Below are 11,978 nucleotides of genomic sequence, written 5' to 3' on the forward strand. Positions count from 1 at the left end.
GACTACCTGGAACCCCCTCAAGGACCACTGGTATCACTAATATCCCTAATATGTATAGCATGGTGTAGTACAGTTGAGTTTGGGTTTTGCACCCCAGCCTACTGACAGGAAGTATGCTGAGCTGTGTCAGACGGTTATTCTCTTGAAACCACATGGTTTCATGGAAATCATCCACCCACTTTCTTATTGTGAAAGTACAACAGAGGTTAACGTTATGCTGAGCTGTGTCGGACGGTTATTCTCTTGAAACCACATGGTTTCATGGAAATCATCCACCCACTTTCTAATTGTGAAAGTACAACAGAGGTTAACGTTATGCAACACCAATTCAAAGTTCTTTACATTAACACATTAAGCATGAACACATTGGGAGGCAGGACAAATTATACATCCAGTCCTAGTATTTCAGAAATAACAGACCTCACTCCAACCAGGCTTGGTTATCTGAACTGACTTGTATATTAGACATGGAGAAAATGTGTTATGTTATGATGGATAATTCAAGCAAGTTCCATGCGATTTGGCAGCAATTCTTAGAACACATTGCTCAAATGTCTCACTGATCCCACTTAGCATTTAGTCTGCATGCAGCATCTGTGTGTCCTCCACTTTCCATATGATATATTCTAGTCTCTAGCAGTGTAACTCATTGATTTTAAATCATGCCCTGTTCTTTTTTTGTTGTTTATGCGTTTTTTTTTCTCTTTTTGTTTTCAATTCCTTTGTCTGTTCTTTTTTTTGCAAAAACCTAATACAAATATTAAATACATAAATAACAGACCTGCAGTAATCCACCAGGTTTGGACATGACACACATATGAGTCAAATCTGTTGATGCTGATGGTATATTCTCCATAGTCTCGCTGTACTATAGGGCAGTGGTTTTCAACCTTTTTCATGTCAAGGCCCATTATTTCTTCGGCAATTGAGCCACCACAATTTGATGAGATTGAGCCTCTCAGTACCAAAATGTAAGATCTTGTCCACAATTCCATGCTGTATTTGATGTTGGTGCCATTAGGAGAGAACAGGAAAGACAATTCTTCTACATTCTTCTACAATTCTTCTACATTCTCTAATTGTGTAGGTTATTCTCTTGAAACCACATGGTTTCATGGAAATCATCCACCCACATTTCTTATCTCTTTACACAACTAACAGTAATAAAACAGGGGAGTAAATTATGGCACTCAGTCACACATCATGATGATATCAGATTATCAGATCTAATTGTGAAAGTACAACAGAGGTTAACGTTATGCAACACCAATTCAAAGTTCTTTACATTAACACATTAAGCATGAACACATTGGGAGGCAGGACAAATTATAAAAGGACATTTTAGTACTGTTTAAAACATAAGAAAAGAAAAAAACATATATTAAAAGACAATAAGGGGTGAATTGGGTTAACGGCAGACAGAAAGGTCTTCAGTAGCATTGCTGTGTCTACCTGTTATCACTTCATAAAAGATAGCAAACACTTTCAGTTTCATGATGTGGTGTCCTGAGTCTCCTGACCTCCCACCTCTCTCTGTATCACTCTGAACTGATAGCAGGGTGAAACCTTATCTATATCTTGTTTTATCATTTTAATCACATGAATGAAAAGCAGTTTTATTAGTTTCATTTTTACACAGTAAGTATAAGGTAAATAAGGTCAAAGTTTATCCCAATGACCCTTTGTAAGTTATCTAGAGCAGGGGTTTTCAACAGGTGGTCCGTGGACCACTGGTGGTCCGTGAAGGTATTGCATGTGGTCCCTGACCATGCATTTAGTAATGTAGCAAAGTGAAGATTTTGTATTTTCTTCCACGGAACAATGCACTACTTTTGGCGGACGTGGAAGTGCATAAATGGGTAACACTTGCAGATAAGGTTCTGAAATAATGATTAACTAATGCTTAACTAATGTATTAGTTAATCATTATTTCATGAACCTTATCTGCAAGTGTTACCATAAATGTTATCAGTTATTGGGAAGTCTGAGGTTAAGAAATTCCACAGAAAAGGGAGTTCTCAAGAAGGGTGCAGTCTACCAGCTTACCTGATTGAGTCATTATTAGTGTGGTTGCCCTAACAGGGCAACCAGACTATTGTAATTGGAACACTTTATTATTATTATTATTATTTCTAGAGTAACCCTAAATTTCAAACTACTACTCCTCCCACAGTTTTGACTGTACGCACTTGAGCCATATGTCAAATTGACCGGAAAAATCGATAGCTTGTACTTTGTTAAGAGAAATGTTCTATAGTTTAATTGATATGAATTTATTAGTGATTTAAATTTCCCCATTGACATGAATGGGAAAGTGCGAAAAATCACATTCAAGTATTTTTTCCTCAGAGACTATAAGGGCTATAGTTACAAAACTTGGAGGGATAATTCGTAATACTTACTAAAATTAATTAACTTATAATGTTATCGGTCGGCCTCATGGTGGCGCTATAACAGCCCACTTTACGTTTTGGCTTATAACTCTTGAACCATAGGTCGTAAAATCAAAATATTTTTTTCCCTGGATTTCTTGGGTTATGACGCATCTCCCCATATAGGCCACGCCCATTTGCGTCATGATAGATTTTCCGCCATTTTGAATTTTCTCCAAAACACACTGTTGGCTCCTCCTCCTACAGATTTTGTCCAAATCTCACAAAAATCAGCACACATGATCTCTCGACCTATCCGATTAAAACACCATCGGCAGAATTTTGGTAATGCGTATCGTTCGGCCGTAATCCTCGTCCGAAGTTAGTAGGAGGGGCCTATATCACAAAAAATGCCATAAATCACGAACGGAATGTCCAATCCATCCCAAATTTGAATCACATGTCGCGGGTGGTTGAATCAACCAAGTACCAATAGCAATTCTATTTTCATCCATAGGGGGCGCCGCAAATGCGAGAAATGTAACCGTTTGTCGCAAAAACATGATTTTTGGGGGATAATTCCCCTCCGAATTACTTACGCATGATCGCAGGGGTGACGTGACATTGTAATTGGCTGGCAATATTAGTGGGAGGGGCATATGTAAGCCACTGCGGCAACCACACTTTGCAATTTTTTAAAATTTCGACCTTTCCAGTTTATATTCATATTTGAATAGAAAAGAGAGGTCGCACACAATGCATCGCATCGCGACGCATTGTGAGCTTGTAGACCAGCTATTTTCAAATGGTCGAAATGTATAGGGTTGAAGTGGTTACAGTAATGTATGTTTTTCTAATCAAAATGTAAATCTCCAAAGTAACTAGTAACTAAAGTTTTCAAATAATTGTAGTGGAGTAAAAGTACAAATGTTGGCTCTGAGATGTAGTGGAGTAGATGTAAATGTATTGGAAATTGGAATACAGTCAAGTAAAGTACAAATACCTCAAAATTGTACTTAAGTACAGTATTTGAGTAAATGTACTTAGTTACTTTCCACCACTGGGTTAACGGCAGGAGGATGAGTTAACAAAACGTCAACAAAGAGAGAAGTATATGACCAAGCTGTCCGTCTGATGACAAAAAAGATTACGAAAGAAAGGAGAGAGACAGAAGACACAGAAGTGGTCAATGTTATCCTCAACTTCATATTGACATCTGTTGTCCAGATCATATCTCACACCAGGGCTGCAGGGCTGAATCATTCAGGCCGCGGTAGTCAAGTCATACACCCAGCATTTCATATTCTGCATTTTAAGTGTTGCAACACTTATACATACACGTGTGGGGATTGAAAAACCATAAAACCTGGGTGATCTACTGTATGCTATCAAATTGTATGTTTATTCACGCAGCATAGTACTGTACAGAATGAATGATACATTCTCTGGCTGATTTTAGTTTCTACCCTTCTAAGGACTAGCTGAGACCCCAACTTTTAGAACCAATGGTGTAGTGACGGGCGGGAACCCCTTTTGGTGTTTTAAGAATTATGTTATACTTTAGCTATTGAAAAATAGCAGATCTACAAGCTCATAGTGCGGCACCGAGTGCCGCGCTACGAGCTTGTAGGTCTGCTATTTTTGAAAAATCGAGAAAATGTGGTGCAAATCTTTGAATATATATTCTGTCAGAGCGATCGTTTTTAACTCAATCTTTGCTTCATGGGGGATCCCTGGAACAACATATTTTCAGATGGGGGTCGGCGGCCAATTACATATATTTTTGGGGTCCTTGACATGAAAAACTTTAAGAACGACTGACATAGAAACATAGGCTTTTCAGAAAACTGTCAGGATTTAGAAGACATTTGCAGAAACGTCTTCAGGTCTAAATGGGTTAAGAGCGTACCGGACCGCATCTCCATGATATGATCTACTGCACCACGGATATGTCAACATGAAGTCGAAATGAGTCATAGTTCTCTCTTTTTGTATCTTTTTTGTCATCAGTTTCCTCCTTTAAGTGAAAGAAAAGTATTGTCAAAATATCTTTTGTATATTCGGTTTCAAAACAGGCCGTATGCGGGTATAGTAGCTTTTCGTGCTGGGGCCCTTTACTTTAGAATCATATGATAGACTGACTGATCAGCTGGTTATGTTCTTTCACCACTTTATTATGTGTATATGTAACAATACATAACATTATATGAGAAAGTATTTGAGTAAATGTACTTAGTTACTTTCCACCACTGGGTTAACGGCAGGAGGATGAGTTAACAAAACGTCAACAAAGAGAGAAGTATATGACCAATATACTTCGTCTGATGACAAAAAAGATTACGAAAGAAAGGAGAGAGACAGAAGACACAGAAGTGGTCAATGTTATCCTCAACTTCATATTGACATCTGTTGTCCAGATCATATCTCACACCAGGGCTGCAGGGCTGAATCATTCAGGCCGCGGTAGTCAAGTCATACACCCAGCATTTACTTTAGAATCATATGATAGACTGACTGATCAGCTGGTTATGTTCTTTCACCACTTTATTATGTGTATATGTAACAATACATAACATTATATGAGAGCCGCTATAATTAAGATTTCCAGGGTGAATGCCTCTGACTTAATTGGCCTAATTTTCTACAGTGCCACCCTGCTCTTTGGGCCCTGCAGGGCTTGTGCCCAGAATTTCCCATTCAGGAATCCAGCTCTGACGCATCCCCAAAGCTAGTTAGTGCAACCAGTCTATTGTAATTGTAACACTTTATTAGTGTGGTTGCCTATGGGCAACCATACTATTGTTCCCCTTACCTTTTCTTTTCATTCGTTAGTGTGGGCAACCAGACTATTGTAATGTAACACTTTATTTATTATTAGTGTGGTTGCCAGACTATTGTAATTGTAACACTTTATTTTTACTGGAGTAAGACTTTTTTTGAAACGCTACTCCCACAGTTTTGACTGTAGGCACTTGAGCCATGTCAAATCGACGACTTCATCGGGAATGGTGTGCTTGCTCATTGCTAAGAGAAATGTTGTATAGTTGAATTGATATTAATTAATTAGTGAATTCATTTTCCCCATTCACTTAACATGGGAAGATCTAAAAGTCCAACTCAAGTATTTTTGAGTTGGACTATGTAAGCGACTGCGGCAACCACACTTTGCAATTTTTGAAAATTGCGACCTTTCTAGTTACTAAATGTGCCCATATGTCTGCTCTATCAGTACTGTATCAGTTAACCTGAGTTTAATGGGAGGATGGATAAAGTAAGAGAAGTGTAACCGTGGGATAGGAATAGATCAGTGGTTCTCAAAAGATATATAGGCTATCTTTTTGCTCCGGACCACTCGTATATTTCAGTTAAATAATGCCGTGGCTTGATATAATTTGTTGCACGTAGTATCGTGCAATTAATTAAATCAAGCCCTTAACAGTCATGATTTAATTTCAATCTTTTTATTAGCTATCAATTCAAATATTTTCTTACATTTGATGGACTTTTGAAATACTGTATTATTTAAACATTTTAATACATCTAACAAAGACATTTTATTTATATTTTAAAACATTTTCTCATGGACCACCTGCAGGCCTATTAGGCCATGGACCACTAGTGTGTGTGTGTGTGTGTGTGTGTGTGTGTGTGTGTGTGTGTGTGTGTGTGTGTGTGTGTGTGTGTGTGTGTGTGTGTGTGTGTGTGTGTGTGTGTGTGTGTGTGTGTGTGTGTGTGTGTGTGTGTGTGTGTGTGTGTGTGTGTGTGTGTGTGTGTGTGTGTGTGACCTGCCTTAAAAGGAGGAAGCTCAAAGTCTAGACATTAAAGTGCATGACAGTGAATTACACTTTTTTTTTGTCAAATAGGTTTTTATTGAGAACAGATTATAAATTGTTGTAGATAAAACATTGTGATATAAAAAACAAAAAATGAAAGAAAAAAAACAAGGACAAAAAAAGACACTAAAGAATAAAATAGTAATTTGAAAAATGGAAAACATCTGAAAGAAAATGTCGTACAGTCAACCACATCAGTGGTATCCTGTCTAGTATGAATTGTTTCTACTCAAGTAATGGACAAGGGGCAGCCAAACCTTATCAAATTGTTTCTCCCTGTTTCTCAGGAAATACCTTATTCTCTCAAGATGAAGCGTACTAGTCATTTAATTTAGCCAATGCTTAAATGCAGGAGCCTCCTCTTTTTTCCAGTGCGTCAAAATTAGTTTTTTTGCTGTAATCAGACCATATGAGAAGAGTTGTTTCTGTGCTCTCGTCAACCTAGGCATGGAGTCTGACAAACCCAGAATAATTAGTACAGGATCGGGGTCAATATGAATACTCAAAATATCAGAGAGTGTCTCAAATATCTTAATCCAATATCTTTGTATCCGAGGGCAAAGGGCGAAGCTGTGAAGAAGATTTGCATCTATTGCATTACATTTGTCACAGTGCGAAGAAATATCTGGGTATATGTTATGTAATTTTAATTTGGAATAATGGAGTCTATGTATGACTGTGAATTACACCTTTAATGAGCCTAACGATATGCTGTTGGAGGACAAGCATAAAAAGCTTTTTTTTGTACAGTACGGACTACAGTATGTGGACCATGGTGACACGTGTGTGTGTGTGGATTTTTAAGCGGCTTTTCTCCATAGGTTTTCCGAAAAACGCGGCCGGTGTGTTAGTGGCTGATATTTGAGTTAGGCCATCTGTTAAATACCACATGCTTGCTATATGCTTTTTGAGCAAGTATTATGGAGTTGGTTACCTTTATATAATGACACATTTATGTATACAATAATTGGGAACATATAAGTTATCGGATAATGTTGAAAAATATTCACCAATAAATGACAATTTTAACAACATGAGTTTTTAATTTACTCACACTTTATTTGAAATCTGAATATTTAATTGGATTCCCCATATATGAAAACCTAAAAAACAATAAGTTTCTATATGTTTTTGGTCAAAAAGATGCTATGTAATATATTTCAGTAGCCTATAGTGGTGGCCGCCATCTTTAAATGGTCAATTTTGAGGGCTTGGCATCCATTTTTTTGTTATACATACAGCAGATTTGGATTCAGCAGCCCTTAATACCCCTAGACAACATGTATGTAATAAATTAACACGATTTGCCTTCAGCACTTTAAATAAGCACATTTTCTGAAATCAAGCCTAGTCTGTATGCTGCAGTCGGTTGGTTCTCATTGGCATCTCGCAGGCTGCAGCATTGGCATATTTTCCTTTATAAAGCCATTCTGGGTGACCTGCCATCTTACATTTCATCCAAATTCAACTTGGTCCAAAATGGCTTCAACCTCAGGTCAAATGCTGTAGTACCAGCATTCAAATCCGAGGGGGGTAAAAAATGTCTGGCCTTCTTTGGCCCTTGGTCGTGGAACGATCTACAGTCCAGACTAAAATTGGCTTTGAAAGTTCCCTTGAGAAGTTTCAAAAGGATAATCTTAGAGGTTTTTTGATTGATTGATTGAAATATTTATTGATTGAAATATGGGCTACTGGCATTAGCTTGAGCAGAGCTTTCATTAGAGCGTAATACTGTATAAAGGTTCTACGACAATGTTGGGGGAAATAATACCTTTCAGAGCAAAGTTTAAACACAGGGTAAAATCATTAAATCAACATCAATTAGGAATTCCTCAACCCAAAAATTCACATAAATTAGTTCTACTCAGCACTGGGCTACCATAGTACCATTACTGAAAGGCCATAACGGTGGTTGAGAACTTGAGATTAGTTGATCTTTATGTAGAGAACATAAATAAGCACACATGTATTCTACAATAAATACTATGGTTTAGGTTGTTTAATTTTCCTATTCAAACATACCATGATCATCAATAGTCTGCACAACAACACAAAGATCTCCTCTTTAGTGGTGGAAAATAACTTAATATATGCACATTACCATAATATTGGCATATCTGTAGCTCTGGACAACCGGATTTTCTACACTGTATGGGAATATCTGGTCTGTTTTTATGTCTTATCTTGGTCAAGTTGGTCATAGTGACATGCCATATGGTTGTATTAAATGCAGCAACATTTTTTCAGAGGAGAATAAATCACACTTGTGTGAAGTGAGTGGCGCCCACTGTATTATCGGTCACATGACGTCCATCCATCCATCCATCTTCAACCGCTTATCCGTAGTCGGGTCGCAGGGGCAACAGCTCCACCAGAGTGCTCCAGACAGAGTACTGAGTCCAGAGTAACATAAGTGACTTCCTCCTGGGGGATTCCGAGACGTTCCAAGGCCAGTGAGTCGATGTATTTCCTCCAACTGCGCCTTGGTCTGCCCCGGGGTCTCCTCCCAGTGGGACGTGCGTCGAGGACCTCCCTAGGGAGGCGCCCGAGAGGCATCCTAACCAGATGCCCGAACCACCTCAGCTGACTCCTTTCCAGGCGAAGGAGCAGCGGTTCTACTCTGAGTCTCTCTCGTCTAAACTGACTAAACTTCTCACCCTATCTCTAAGGGAGATGCCAGCCACCCGTCGAAGAAAACTCATTTCGGCCGCTTGTATTCGCGAACCTTCTTCTTTCGGTCATGACCCACACTTCATGACCATAGGTGAGAGTAGGAACACTTCATGACCATAGGTGAGAGTAGGAACGAAGATTGCTCGGTAGACAGAGAGCTTTGCCTTCTGGCTCAACTCTCTTTTCGTCACAACACTGCGGTACAGCGACTGCAATACCGCCCCTGCCACTCCGATTCTCCGGCTGATCTCCTTCTCCGTCCTCCCCTCACTCGTGAACAAGACCCCGAGATACTTGAACTCCTTCACCTGGGGTAATGCCTCATTCCCTACCCGGACTGCACAATCCACCGGTTTCCTGCTGAGAACCATGGCTTCAGATTTGGAGATGCTGATCCTCATCACAGCCGCCGTACACTCGGCTGCGAACCGGTCCAGTGAGAGCTGAAGGTCTTGGACCGATGGTGCCATCAGGACCACATCATCTGCAAAAAGCAGTGATGCAACCCTTAGGTCACCGAGCCGAATACCCTCTCCGCCACGACTTCGCCTCGAGATCCTGTCCATGAAAATCACAAACAGGATAGGTGACAATGCGCAGCCCTGGCGAAGGCCAACCCCCACCGGAAACGAATCCGACTTACTGCTGAGCACACGGACACAGCTCTCGCTTTGGGTGTACAGAGATTGGATGGACCTCAATAAGGTCCCCCTCACCCCATACTCCCGCAGCACCTCCCACAGGACCTCCCGGGGGACCCGGTCATATACCTTCTCCAAATCCACAAAACACATGTAGACCGGATATGCATACTCCCAGGCCTTCTCCAGGATTCCTGCAAGAGTATAGATCTGGTCAGTTGTTCCACGGCCAGGACGGAATCCACATTGCTCCTCCTGAATCTGAGGTTCGACTATCGGCCGGACCCTCCTTTCGAGCACATTGGCGTAGACTTTCCCTGGGAGGCTGAGTAATGTGACACTTCTGTAATTGGCACACACCCTCTGATCCCCCTTTTTAAACAGTGGGACCACCACCCCGGTCTGCCACTCCCTCGGCACTGCCCCAGACTTCCACGCAATGTTGAAAAGTTGTATCAACCAAGACAGCCCCTCAACACCCAGGGCCTTCAGCATTTCTGGACGAATCTCATCAACCAATTAACTACCTCAGTGACTTCCTTCCCCCATCATCCTCAGGCTCTGCTCCTGTCAGGGAGGGTGGGTCTGATGTTATTGGGTTTAGTAGTTCCTCAAAGTGTTCCTTCCAGCTCCCTACGACCTCCTCATTTGAAGTCAGCAGAGTCCCATCCTTACCGTACACATGACGTCTTACATCGTCACTTAGTGTCCAAAAGAAACATTAAAGTCCATAGACCTTAATTATAAGTGCTCTTTAATACGTTAAGTGCTCTAAACAAACATAAAGAATTCCATAGGCTTGCCTGCCATATGACGTAATCTTCAAAAGGCATGCATTGGAGGGGCTATAGCACCCCACAAAGAATTTCTGGTACATGTTTATCCTGTAAAGTGTAACATGTATAAGGGTTGTAAAATGTATTGTCTGTTTTACTAAAAAGGTGGAGAAACTACTACTGAAATAAACACGTTATGCTTGCAATGATTACCGGAATGTTGGAATGTAAAGCTATTTAGGACTGATTTAAAAATATATAAATAGGTGTGTGTGAATTGTCAGTCTGTCCAGCGACTCAGTGAGGTGATTAAAGTTCATGTTAACATGCAAGGCCACAACAGACTTATTATGGAATACTGTAATCACGTATAATTATATTAATTGTCCTACTTCAAACTGTGAATAGACCTATGACCTTTATAACAGTCAATGACCTGAAGTTGGCAAGGAATATCATAATTTCAGGTCATTGACTGTTATAAAGGTCAGGCTTGAACTCCTCATGCATTGAAGGAAGCATGAGGTCAATTTGTTGCTCTCCCCAGGTTGGCAGAGGGAGTGTAGAGCCCGGGTGAAAAATATGGGTTACAAAATCGTGGGATAAAAAAATGAAAAAATAAAGGTCATAGTCTATTCACTTCACAGTTTGACGTAGGACAATCAATATAACTAGTAAGACGCCCTGAGGGCGAGTAGCGAACTTGGCCTAAAGGGCGAGGTCGTACTGTATTGTATTACTGTAGTCTGAGTCTGACAGATGATAAAAGTAGGATAGTGTTTTCTTTTTTTATAAAGCATTGCTTTATATGCTTTGATAGTGTTTGTGCAGTAAAAGCTTTGATCTAATGTTCCTTTTTATGGTCTTGCATAATTTACTGTATTGTATTACTGTAGTCTGAGTCTGACAGATGATAAAAGTAGGATAGTGTTTTTTCGTCCTCCAGAAATGGACCTTGTGCACTGCTTTATATGCTTTGATAGTGTTTGCGCAGTAAAAGCTTTGATCTAATGTTCCTTTTTATGGTCTTGCATAATTTAATAATCAATGAATGTCGTCATTCACCAAACTCTATAAAGATTAAAAGGATACAATTAAATCGCTAACTCAAGTGGATGACAAAGTCTGCACCGCTATAAAAATTGTTATTGGTATGAACGGCTGTTGTGATTTGTTGTGATATAGCTGCATAAGCATATTGATAACCATGACATGATGATTGTCTACTACTACTGCATCAGAGGGACTGACTGTATGTACAATAATATGATATGAGATACAAGCGTATTCCTGCTCATTCTGTTCTTATCATGGTTTCCATAATCTGCTAGGGATGTCATAGATCTACTGTCCTACTGTGACAAATGCACATTATGTTATAATATTTATCTGCTTGGCCTATGCCTGTTATTGTATACGAGTGATATAAGTACATGTGAATCCCTGTGAGATGACTGCAAAGTCAGTATGAACATTTCCAGTTCATGTGAGAGGTAATCTGTCTGATTGCCAGGTTAATTGAGTGATTGATGCCTGCACTCTACTTTACAAATAGTGGGTGTGGTGCAGGGGGGAGGGTAGAACAAACATCCTGTGTACTAGTGTGAACAGGTGAAGGAATAGGAGATCTCCCTGGTGCCAACATTGCTTTAGTTTAGTGACAAAGTTAATACAAAAAAGTAA

This window comes from Electrona antarctica (genome assembly GCF_951216825.1).
Source record: "Electrona antarctica genome assembly, chromosome: 13".
In the NCBI taxonomy this organism is placed as follows: Eukaryota; Metazoa; Chordata; class Actinopteri; order Myctophiformes; family Myctophidae; genus Electrona; species Electrona antarctica.